We start from the raw sequence: 12,637 nt of genomic DNA, 5'->3' as shown, positions 1-12,637 counted from the left end.
TTTGCTTAACAGAAAGCTGAGGATGTAGATTTAGGACTTAAAATGAATAACTTCCTGAAGGGTAAGTGTAGGAGATAAAGCAGAACTTTGGGTTTTATACATAGCAGCAAGGAATCCAAGAGCCAATAATTCTTTTTTCAAAACACTTGTTGGGAAACAGAGTAATATGTGAAGATTTGGATGCCCCAATAGAGCTCCTCTTTTCTTCCTGCTTATTTTCTATCCAATATCTACCAGCATTTAGCCCTGTGTAAAGAAGCTCCCTCCTAACTTTCTTAATATCTCTGCACAGTAATTTTAAATTGATTATCATTGACACTTCAATCAAAAGATCAATCACTTTGCTGTAAAACTTCCCTGTTTTATCATTTTAAAAATTAACAGTCATCTGAGATTTCTTTACTTCAAAGAAATTTGTTCTAGTAGCTCAAGTTTCTCTTCATAACTATAACCTCTCACCTCTGATGTTCTCCTGCTAAATTTATTCTGTATGTTGAAATTACTCCACAGAGATCAGTATCTCATCACCAAGTCTCTTTTGTTTTGTTTAGACATGAAGTCCTTGACTCTGGTTCAGCTTCTTCAGAGCCAGCTCTCAGAATCTCTGACAGTCCTCTTTTTTATCTGTTTGCTAGGGGTCCCTGATTTGACAAGCTGAACAGCCCCAATGAGGGAAGACATGATCCATGAGGTTTTTTTTAATTAGGTTCCCTACAGCATGGAAACAGGCCCTTCAGCCCAACAAGTCCACACCGCCCCTTGAAGCATCCCACCCAGACCCATCCCCCTATAACCCACTCACCCTTGAACACTGCGGGCAATTTAGAATGGCCAATCCACCTAGCCTGCACATCTTTGGACTGTGGGAGGAAACCGGAGCACCCGGAAGAAACCCACGCAGACACGGGGAGAATGTGCAAACTCCACACAGACAGTCGCCCGAGGCTGGAATCGAACCCGGGTCCCTGGCGCTGTGAGGCTGCAGTGCTAACCACTGAGCCACCGTGCCGCCCCAACCTGACTCACCTCATTATTTTCACGATATCCCTCCCCCTCTGAGTCCAAAAACATAGCCTGGCCCTTTTTCTTGAAGAGCTTCCTGGGGCTTATTAGAACTGAGTCAGTTCCTCCAACAGCATCATATAGAGGCGGCACATAACACATGGGTGTTCGTCTCTTATGCCAGGGGCACCTCGGTGAAAATTCACTCTCTTATTCTCATGCCAATGGTGTTAATGCAGTTACTTCCATCATATCCATCTCTGATTCAGAGGTCTCATTAATGCTTCACAGATAGCATGAACCCATGGGTTCCAGCAGCCTTTCTAACTGTTCCGAGAAGCATGGCACGATTTTCTCCTGCACCGTTTACGAGATGACAACGTTCATGTAATCCACATGCTTTTTCAGGACCGTCACACCTACCCAAGCCTTATATGTCACTGGTCCTGACCTCATGTCAACCATGCCTCTTACCCATACGGGGCAATTTCTGTGGTTCTTACACCAAACTTCATCTGTTGAAGTACACTGTTCCTTTCGCTTGATGGAGTCTTGTGTCTTGCACTGCCGTTTCACCCTTCTCCCCCCCCCCCCCCCCCAAAGCTCTGGGAAGATCAGATTTAATGTGGTGCGGAATCTCCTATCCATTAGTAACTTTGCCGGTGCTATTCCTGTAGTTGTATGTGGGGTGGTCCTATAATTAAATAGGAACAGTGACAGCTTAGTATCAATTGAGGCTGTAGGCTGTTTCATCAAAGTTTGGACTGCTCTTTCTGCCAGGCCATGGGATAATGGATGGTTTGGAGCTGTTCTTATATCGAATCCCATTCAACTTTAGGAAATGTCCAAATTTCCTGCCGTTAAACGATGCCCCATTACCTGTGACCAAGACTTTGCGAGTCTGTGTATTGCAAAAGATGTGCACAGTTTTTCTATTGTTATCCCCTATACACATCCAATCACTTGAGTGTGTATCTTCAATGACAAAGAACATTGAGCCCATGAGAGAATGGGACTGGATTTATATAGGATACCTGGTCAGCATGGACGAGTTGGACTGAAGGGTGTGTTTCCGTGCTGTAGGTTGCCATGACTCTATGATTCTATGGCCTAGAGAGTCAATGTGTAATCAAGTCCAAGGATTACACAGCCGTTTCCACAAATGTAGGGGAGCTGCTGGTGATAACTGTGTCCTTGTTGGCACTCTGGGAACTGCCCACCAACACGCTATGTCTGCATTCAAGCCTGGTCACATCTTCATTTTGAAAACCCCTAGATAGCCCTGGTAGACTTCAGACCATATTTGAGGACAACCTTTGATTGGGACAATCACTTTGTTCCCCATACCAATATGCCGTCCTCTACTGTGGAGCTGGTCTCTTCAGGTCCAAAAGGGTTTCGGTTCTGGTTTTGTGACAGCCCTTTAGTTTCCCCCATCACCAACTGTTGTTTCAGTTTTCCCAGGACGAGACCTTTCTGCATCCAAAGTCTAATATTGTCAGCATTTGACTGGAAGTGTGTCCAGAGAATTTAAAACCATTATAGATTGTTCCACTCGCGGTACCACCAGTGGCGTATCTGCCAGTGGAAGGTGGCTCGATGCATCTGCATTCACTACTTGGCCTCCCAGACAGTGTTCTAACTTGTAATTATATGGACTTAATATTCTTTTTCTGTTTACTTTATTTGTTCATGGGATGAGGGCATCACTGGCTTGGCCAGCATTTATTGCCCATCCCTAATTGCCCAGAGGGCAGTTAAGCGTCAACCACACTGCTGTGGGTCTGGAGTCATATGTATGCCAAACCAGATAAGGATGACAGTTTCCTTCCCTAAAGGACATTAGTGAACCAGATGGGTTTTTCCTGACAATTGACAATGGATTCACAGTCATCATTAAATTCCAAATTCCAGATATTTTTGAATTCAAATTCCACCATTTGCCATGGTGGGATTCGAACCCACGTCCCCAAAAATTTATCTGGATCTTTGGATTAATGGTCCAGCTATGATACCACTAGGCCATCACCTCCTTTAGGCCCTACTGCTGAATTCAGCCTAAAGCTATGGGAGGCACTGCCTTGTCCTCTTTAGAAAATGTAGTAGGAATTTGTGGTCCTTTATTGTCATAAATTTTCATCCAAAAAGATATTGGTGGAGTTTCCTGACTCCAAATATGACCACGATTTACCCTCTACATATTTACCCTCTACATTAGCCAAAGTCCTGGATGCATATGCTATTAGGTGTTCCTCTCCATTAGGCCACCTTTGAGCTAAAACCACTCCTATGATGTATCAGGAAATGTCACACGTCAATACCGGTTCTGTCTTGGGATCATAGTGTGCCGACACCTCAGAGGATTATAACTGTTTTTTCACTTCAACAAAGGCCATGGCATGCCTACTCTACCATTTCCAAGGCCGACCCTATCTTAGGAGTTGATGCAAAGGTGCTAGGATGGAGGCCAGGTTATGTATGAGCTTTCCTTAATAATTTACCAGTCCAATAAATGTTCATAGATGTTCATAGAATCCCTACAGTGTGGAAACAGCCCTTCAGCCCAACAAGTCCACACTGACCCTTGGAGCATCGCACCCAGACCCATACCCCTATAACCCCTCTAATCTACACATCCCCGAACACTACGGACAACTTAGCATGGCCAATCCACATAACCAGCACATCTTCGGACTGTGGGAGGAAACCAGAGCACCCAGAGGAAACCCACGCAAACACGGGGAGAATGTCCAAACTCCAAACAGACAGTTGCCCGAGGCTGGAATCAAACGTGGGTTCCTGGTTGTCTGAGGCAACAGTGCTAAACACTGGGCCACCGTCCTACCCCAAAGGTGAAGCTACTATAGTCCCACTTGCTGATTAGAGAGATGACTTGTGGTCAGTTTAACTTGAGAGTCACCACATCCCAGGCAGGGGTGAGGTTGAGAAGAAAGATGGTGATCTCAGTTGGTACAGGAATTGAACCCATACTTTTGGCATTACTCTACATCACACACCAGTTGTGCAGCCAAGTGAGCTAACACAAAACAAAAATGACCTAAGCGCCTGAACAGACATGGCAGTTGGGCACCTTTGATTGCCTTCTTTTTATCTTTCAACAGGTATAACCCAGTCTTATCGAGTCTGTAGCCCAAGTACGTCACATGGGATTCCAGGAACACATATTTTTCCCTTCTTACGCATATGCCCACCGGGGAAAACTGTTTAAATACTATGCCCAAGTTATCTAAGTGTTCCTTAGTTGTCTTTCTGGAACTAGCAGTCATCTTTTTTCACCAAGATGGCAGCAGAGAAGGACTCCTGAGCCAGGCTAATCCACTCTTACTGCTTATCTTTTCATTTCCCTTTCTCTTTTTCTTTTTCTTCTTACTTGCCCCTTGTCCTGAGCTCGGATGGTATCAGCAATGGTGAGAAGCCTCATTGTGGGCCTCATGGCAGTAGCTGGCAAGCCCAGTGTGGCCTTGAGTGGACCCAATGCAGACCTCATGGCAATGGTGAGTGCGGCCAGTGCAGACCTCATTGAGGCAGCAAGTGCACCCAGAATGGACTTCGTGGTGGAGATGAATGGACCAAGAATGGTCATTGTGGTGGCGGTGAGTGGGCCCAGAATTGACCTTGTGGTGGAGGTGACAGGGCCCAGAATGGACACTGTGATGGCGATTTATGGGCTGGACCTCTTGTTGGAGGAGAGTGGGCCCAGAGCGGACCTTGTGGTGGAGGCGAATAAGCCCAGAGTGGACCTCGTGGTGGCAGCAAGTGGGCCCAGTGTCCACTTGGTGGTCATAGTAAATGGTTCCAGAATGGACCTTGTGGTGAAGGAGAGTAGGCCCAGGATGGACCTTGTGGTGGAGGCAAGTGTGCCCAGAATGGATCTTGTAGTGGAGGTAAGTGGATGCAAAGTAGATCTCTTGATGGAGGCAAATTGGCCTAGAATGGGCATCGTAGTGGTGGCAAGTGCACTCAGAATGTACCTCATGGTAGCAGCAAGTGGGCCCAGTGCAGTCCTCATGGTGGAGGCGAGCGGGCCCACAGCAGACTCAAATGAGCCCCTACATACTTTTCCAGGGTGAACACAAGTCCTAGCATCAGGACTGGCGCATGCCACATCGGCAAGCTTGGCCCAGTGACAAAAGATGGTCCTTGAGGACTGGCGACTTCATTATTGATTGGATCCGGCACTGGCAACAGCAAAACAGTGGCAGACGGACGTCACAGTGAGGTTGGCCAGCAGCAAGTGATGTGACTCTGACATTGGTAGGTCCAGTACAGGCGATAGCAAGGCAGTGGTGGAGGAGAATTAGCCCAGCAGCGAAAGATGGTGCCTGAAGAATGACTACTTCAATATTGATTGGTTCCGATGTAGACGGCGGTGGAGAAGGGATGGCAGGAAAGATGAGCTAGCTCAGGACTGATGGACTCTCTTTAAGCTTGTGATCAGAGATAATGAGAACTGCAGATGCTGGAGGATCCGAGGTAACGAAGTGTAGAGCTGGATGAACGCAGCAGGCCAAGCAGCATCTTAGGAGCACAAAAGCTGACGTTTCGGGCCTAGACCCTTCATCAGAAAAACTCTTTAAGCTTACCAGTTGGATACAAAATTAGCATTATGGTAGGAGACAGAAGTTGTACTGGAGGGTTGTTTTTCGGGCTGGAACCTCTGACCAGCAGTCTTCCACAGGGATTGGTATTGGGTCTGCTTCTGTTTTTCATTTATATAAATGTTTTGGATGAGAAGAGAGGAGGCATGGTTAGTAAGTCTGCAGATGACATCAAAGTTGGTGATATAGTGGACAGTGAAGAAGTTTATCTAAGACTACAAAGAGATCTTGATCAATGAGGGAAGTAGGCTGAGGAGTGGCAGATGGAGTTTAATTTGGGTAAATCTGAGGTATTGCATTTTGGTAATACAAACAAGGACAGTACTTATAGAATTAATGGTAGGACCCTGCGTAGTGTGGTAGAATAGAGTGATCTAGGGGTTTGGGTACATAAATCTTTAAAATTTGCGTCAGTTAGACAAGTTGGATAAGAAGGCGTTTAGCATGCTTGCCTTCTTTGCACAGGCCTTTGGAGTACAGGAGTTGGGATTTCACATTGATGTTGTATAGTCCGTCAGTGAGGCCTCTTCTACAGTACTGTGTGCAGTTCTATTAAAGGAAGGATATTATTAAACAGGAGAGGGTTCAGAAAAGATTTACCAGTATGTTGCGAGGAATAGAGGAACTCTCTCTCTGTCTCTGTCTCTCAATCTAGGAGCAAAACAGCCCACAATGGATGGAAAGAGTCAAGACTGGTAGTGTGCTGCTGTCATTCAGTTCCTCGTTCGTTATGAGACTAGAATCCTTACTCTGAGTAGCCCACAAAGGGCCTGGACTGGTATCAGAGACTGCACTTGATTTATTGCACTGAAATCCCTTAAGCAAAGACTATCCCCATTAACTGGATTAAAGTCTGCCAACAACTATAGCAAGCTTCTTGGCTTTGTGTCTGGGCTTTTAAAGTGATGTGCGAGCGAAGGAAGGATGATATGAAAAAAGGCTTTTTCCCACAGTGAGTAGTTTGGGTATGGAATGCACTCCCTGGAGATATGCTGGACACATATTCAATTGAGTTGTCCAAGAGAGCGTTGGATGATTATTTGGGAAGAAACAGTGTGCAAGGATATGGGGAAAAGGCAGGAGATTGGCACTTAACAACTCTACAAATTCACCTGTAAAAATCTACTTGGTCCATTGAAGTTCTAAGTCTCGCATTTCACTCATCGCTGACATTAGTTCCTCGAAAGCCTTTTTCTGTTTGTGACATTGCTACAAGGAGCCCCTCATAGGGTTTGTCTCTCCAAAGTCTACTTCAGTAGTAGTTATCTGTAAGGGAAACCACCTGTAACACATTGTACTGCAAACAACTCAGAGCCCATGGCTCAGATACCATATAGAATTGATGTTAGAAATAGGGCTGAGAAATGTTTACATAGTCAGAAAGGCACAAGGTCAAAATCAAATACTTTTCTTTGCAATTAGTTACAATATGTTTCTGCAATATTTTGTTCTAGGAAAGCTTAATATTTAGTTTTCATACTTAACAAGGAGGAACAGATGATGAGCTGCTATTGATGTTTAGGGTAGGAGCACTTGCAGTGTGCGCTGTACTCTTTCCTCCACTACTCATTTTTGCGAACTTTGACACACTACACTTTGTCCCCAGCCTTAAATCATTTGTGTAAATTGTTAACAGTTGTGGTCCCAAACTGATTCCTGAGGCATACTGCGAGCCACTGATCATCAACCAGAAAAACGCCCAGGTATCCCCACTCTTTGCTTTCTGTTGGTTAACCAGTCTTAATCCATGTTAATATATTACCCATTACGTCGTACATGTTTATCTTATGCAACAGCCTTTTGTCTGGCACTTCATCAAATGTATTCTGGAAATCCAGATACACCACATCCACCTGTTCCCCGTTGTCCACCACACTCATAATATCCCCAAAGAATTCCTGTAAATTAGTTAAACATGACCTGCCTTTCAAGAACCCATGCTGTATCTGCCCGATGGGACAATTTCTATCCAGATGTCATGCTATTTTTTTCCTTGATGATAGATTCAAGCATTTTCCCACTCCAGGAAGTTAAGCTAATGGATCTACAGTTATCTACCTTTTGTCTACCTTTTTTTAAACAGTGGCGTCACATTTACTAACTTCCAACCTGCTGGAACCATCTAGAGTACAGGAAATTTTGGTAAATTACCATCAGTGCATTTGCTATTTCCCCAGCTATCTCTTTTAGTACCCTGGGATGAATTCCATCAGTGCTTGAAGCAGTACACTGTGAAAGGCATGAATATCTGGCCACAAAAGGACTACACATAAGGTTTAGGATTATGTTATCATACATAAGACAGCATGAGACTGCTTCCTTAAAAAAAAAGCATTTAACTATGAGGTTGTCAACTTGCTTGTTCAGACATTTCATCACCATGCTGAGTAACATCATCAGTGAGACCTCCGATGAAGTGATGTTATTCTACTCTGCTTAGAATTTATACTGTCCAGTCTGTTATGGTGAGTACTGTCATTTCCAGTGTTGTTCTATATAGGTTTATGTATGGGCTCCAATCCTTTGCACACTCCTCACATCCTTTTGTCCAACTAGCTTTCTTACCCATATATATATCGTCAGCTGTTTAAGCAACCAAAACTTCCATCCCTTCAGCCATGTCATTGATATCAAATGGAAGCAGATGGGGCCAAGCACCAATTCTGGTACCAATTCACAAGTTACAGCTTGCCAGCCCAAAAATGATCCAATTATCCCCACTCTGCTTCTGTTAGCTAACCCAATCCTCTACCATGTTACTGTTACTCCATGCAAAATAAACTTTGTAACCTTTGATGTGGCAACTGATAAAAAGGTCTTCTAGAAACCCAATGTACCACATCTACAGGTCTTTTTCTTATTCATGGGATGTGAATATTGCATACCAAACGCGAGTTCGGCCTCATTTGGAATATTGCATGCAGTTCTGGTCGCCCCACTACAGGAAGGATGTGGAAGCATTGGAAAAGGTGCAGAGGAGATTCACCAGGATGTTGCCTGGTCTGGAGCGCAGGCCCTATGAAGAAAGGCTGAGGGTCTTGGGTCTGTTCTCATTGGAGAGAAGGAGGCTAAGAGGAGATTTAATAGAGACATACAAGATGATCAGAGGATTAGATAGGGTGGACAGTGAGAATCTTTTTCCGAGGATGATGACTTCAGCTTGTACAAGCGGGCATAACTACAAATTGAGGGGTGATAGATTTAAGACAGATGTCAAAGGCAGGTTCTTTACTCAGAGAGTGGTAAGGGTGTGGAATGCCCTGCCCGCCAATGTAGTTAACTCAGCCACATTAGGGGCATTTAAACAGTCCTTGGATAAGCATATGGATAATGATGGGATAGTGTAGGGGGAGGGGCTTATATTAGTTCACAGGTCGGCGCAACATCGAGGGCCGAAGGGCCTGTTCTGCGCTGTATTGTTCTATGTTCTATGTTTTTTTATTACATTGTGGGTTGAGAGCCATGCCTGTAGGAATTCCTGTGTGTGATTATGTTTGGCTGAACTACTGTGGTTACATTGTCTCAGTTAAACTGATGGCCTTCATTGTCCGAATTACTGATATTAGGGAATGTTTGTTGCGTCATTTTGCTGCTAGCCAATGTCCACGTATTCTGATGGCTGGTTTCCTTCCTGTCTGTCTGATGTAATGTTTGTGGCAGTTCTTACATGGTATTTTGTAAACTATGTTGTCTCTGCATATCATAGGTTTGTGATCTTTAATCCTTGCGAGTGTTTGCCATAACGTGGCTGTGGGCTTGTGTGCTGCCGTGATTCCTAGTGGTTGTAGGAGCCTCATTGCCAGTTCTGATATGTTCTTGATGTAGCACAGTGTGGCCAGTGTATTAGCTCGTACTGTGTCCTCTTGGTGTTGTCTATGTAGTAGGTACCTGCAGATGAAGTTGAAGGGTTATCCGTTCGTAGCAAAGGTTATGTATAAGTGTTCTTTCTCTTTCCTGCATAGTTCTAGTGTGTTGCAGTGAGTGGTGGCCCATTTAAACAGTGTCCTAACACAGCTTTGTTTGTGGACGTTGGAGTGGTTGCTGTGGAAGTTGAGGATTTGGTTAGTGTGGGTTGCTTTCCTGTATAAACTGAGATTTGGAACTCCCCGTTGATCATACATTCAACCCTGACGTCGAGAAACAGAAGCTGATTGTTGTTTTCTTCTTCTCTTGTGAATTTGATCCCAGTGAATACATTGTTTATGAGGTGGTAGGTCTCTTCTAGTTTGGTGCATTTAATGATTACAAATGTGTCATCCTCATATCGGATCCACAGTTTAGGCTGAATGAGGGGGAGGATAGTGTAGTCTAGTCTTTGCATGACTGCTTCTGTGATGAGCCCTGAATGGGTGACCCAATGGGTGTGCCATTGATCTGTTTGTATACTAGACCATTAAAGACGAAGTGGGTCGTGAGGCACAGGTCTAGTAGTTTGAGTATCTTGTCATTGCTGATGGAGCTGCTGGTTGCATTCCTGCTTCTCCTGGTAATGTGGCCACTGTTTCTTTGATTTGTAGGATGTCAATTGATGTGAATAATGCTGTGATGTCAAAGGATACCATAATCTTGTCATCGCCAATTTTTATGTTCTTGAGGGTATTGAGAAATTCTTGGGTTGACTGGATGGAATGGAGTTATCCATCAACTAGGTGTTTCAGTGTCTATTGTAGGTTGTTGGCCAGTTTGTGTGAAGGTTTGCCCAATAGGGAGAAAATATCATCATTAAACGCACCAAACTAGAAGAAACCCACCACCCACAATAAGATATTCACTGGGATCAAATTCATGAGAGAAGAAGAAAACAACAATCAGCTATTTCAGCAAGGCATTCGATAATGTTCCCCACAGTAGGCTATTGTACGAAATGCGGAGGAATGGGATTGTGGGAGATATAGCAGTTTGGATTGGAAATTGGCTTGCTGAAAGAAGACAGAGGGTGGTAGTTGATGGGAAATATTCATCCTGGAGACCAGTTACTAGTGGTATACCACAAGGGTCGGTGTTGGGTCCACTGCTGTTTGTCATTTTTATAAATGACCTGGATGAGGGCGTAGAAGGATGGGTTAGTAAATTTGCAGATGACACTAAGGTCGGTGGAGTTGTGGATAGTGACGAAGGATGCTGTAGGTTGCAGAGAGACATAGACAAGCTGCAAAGCTGGGCAGAGAGGTGGCAAATGGAGTTTAATGTGGACAAGTGTGAGGTGATGCACTTTGGTAGGAGTAACCTACTCCCAGTAACCTACTGGGCTAATGGTAAGATTCTTGGTAGTGTAGATGAGCAGAGAGATCTCGGTGTCCATGTACACAGATCCTTGAAAGTTGCCACCCAGGTTGACAGGGCTGTTAAGAATGCACACAGTGTTTTAGCTTTTATTAATAGAGGGATCGAGTTCCAGAACCAAGAGGTTATGCTGCAGCTGTACAAAACTCTGGTGCGGCCGCACTTTGAGTATTGCGTACAGTTCTAGTCACCGCATTATAAGAAGGATGTGGAAGCTTTGGAAAGGGTGCAGAGGAGATTTACTAGGATGTTGCCTGGTATGGAGGGAGGGTCTTACGAGGAAAGGCTGAGGGACTTGAGGCTGTTTTCATTAGAGAGAAGAAATTTGAGAGGTGACTTAATTGAAACATATAAAATAATCAGAGGGTTAGATATGGTGAATAGGGAAAGCCTTTTTCCTAGGATGGTGATGGTGATGGCGAGCACGAGGGGGCATAGCTTTAAATTGAGGGGTGAAAGATACTGGACAGATGTCAGAGGTAGTTTCTTTACTCAGAGAGTAGTAAGGGAATGGAACACTTTGCCTGCAGCGGTAGAAGATTCACCAACTTTAAGTACATTTAAGTCATCATTGGACAAGCATATGGACGTACATGGAATAGTGTAAGTTAGATGGGCTTGAGATCGGTATGACAGGTCGGCACAACATCGAGGGCCAAAGGGCCTGTACTGTGCGGTAATGTTCTATGTTCTATAGCTTCCCTTTCTGAATGTTAGGATTGAACATATGACCAATGGGGAGTCCAAACCTTGGTATGCGGAAAAGCAACCCACACTGACCAAATCATCCATTTCCACAGCAACCACCCCAATGTCTACAAACAAAGCTGTGTTAGGACACTATTTAAACTGGCCGCCACTACAGAGCTACACAGGAAAGAGGAAGAGCACCAATACAAAATCTTCACTATGAATGGATACCTCCTCAACTTCATCCACCAGGGCCTACAAAATAGCCAACACCAAAAGGACACAGTATGCCCTAACACACTGGCCACACTGTCCTATATCAAGAACATATCAGATCTGGCCACGAGACTCTAACAACCACTAAGAATCATTGTAGCACATTAGCACCAGCCACGCTACGATAAACTCTCACAAGGTTTAAAGACCTCATACCCACAACATGCAGAACAAACATAATTTACAAAATACCATGCAAGAATCGCCACAAACATTACATTGGACAGACAGGAAAGAAACTAGCCATCAGAATACACAAACATTAGCTGGCAGCAAAACGACACGACGAACTTTCCCTAATATCAGTACACTCATACAATGAAGGCTACCAGTTTAACTGAGACAACATAACGATAGTAGCCCAAGCCAAACATAGACATGCACGGGAATTCCTCCAGGCATCGTTCTCAATCCATAAAGCAATCAATAAACATATAGAATTGGACTCCTTATACAAACTCATACAGATTTGAACTTGAAATGACACAACTCATCATAACAGACCAGACAGTATAAGCTCCAAGCAGAGTGCAACAACATCGCGTCATTGGAGGCCTCACTGATGATGTTACAAAGCATGGTGACGAAACGTCTGAATGAACACAAGTCAGCTTGACGGGCAAGTCAACAACCTCACCCATAAACCCAAGTTACAAATCTTTGCCAAAACCTTAAGCATTTAACTGTTTGCAGAACAAATTGACGTCACAAAGATATCAGGAAAAGACCTGAATGCACAACGGACAGATTTGGAGGGGGGAAAATAG

At 44.3% G+C, this 12,637-nt stretch overlaps 1 protein-coding gene across 9 annotated transcripts in view; it reads left to right on the top strand.

The window, feature by feature from the left end:
• c2h10orf67 (chromosome 2 C10orf67 homolog) overlaps window positions 1–12,637 on the top strand; it is a 247,269-nt gene that overhangs the window by 214,711 nt on the left and 19,921 nt on the right. The gene's annotated exons all lie outside the window — the stretch shown is intronic.

Source organism: Stegostoma tigrinum, chromosome 2, assembly GCF_030684315.1.
Source record: "Stegostoma tigrinum isolate sSteTig4 chromosome 2, sSteTig4.hap1, whole genome shotgun sequence".
NCBI classification, from domain to species: Eukaryota; Metazoa; Chordata; class Chondrichthyes; order Orectolobiformes; family Stegostomatidae; genus Stegostoma; species Stegostoma tigrinum.
The sequence above is the reverse complement of the archived record's forward strand: the minus strand, read 5'-3'. Positions and strand labels throughout refer to the sequence as shown.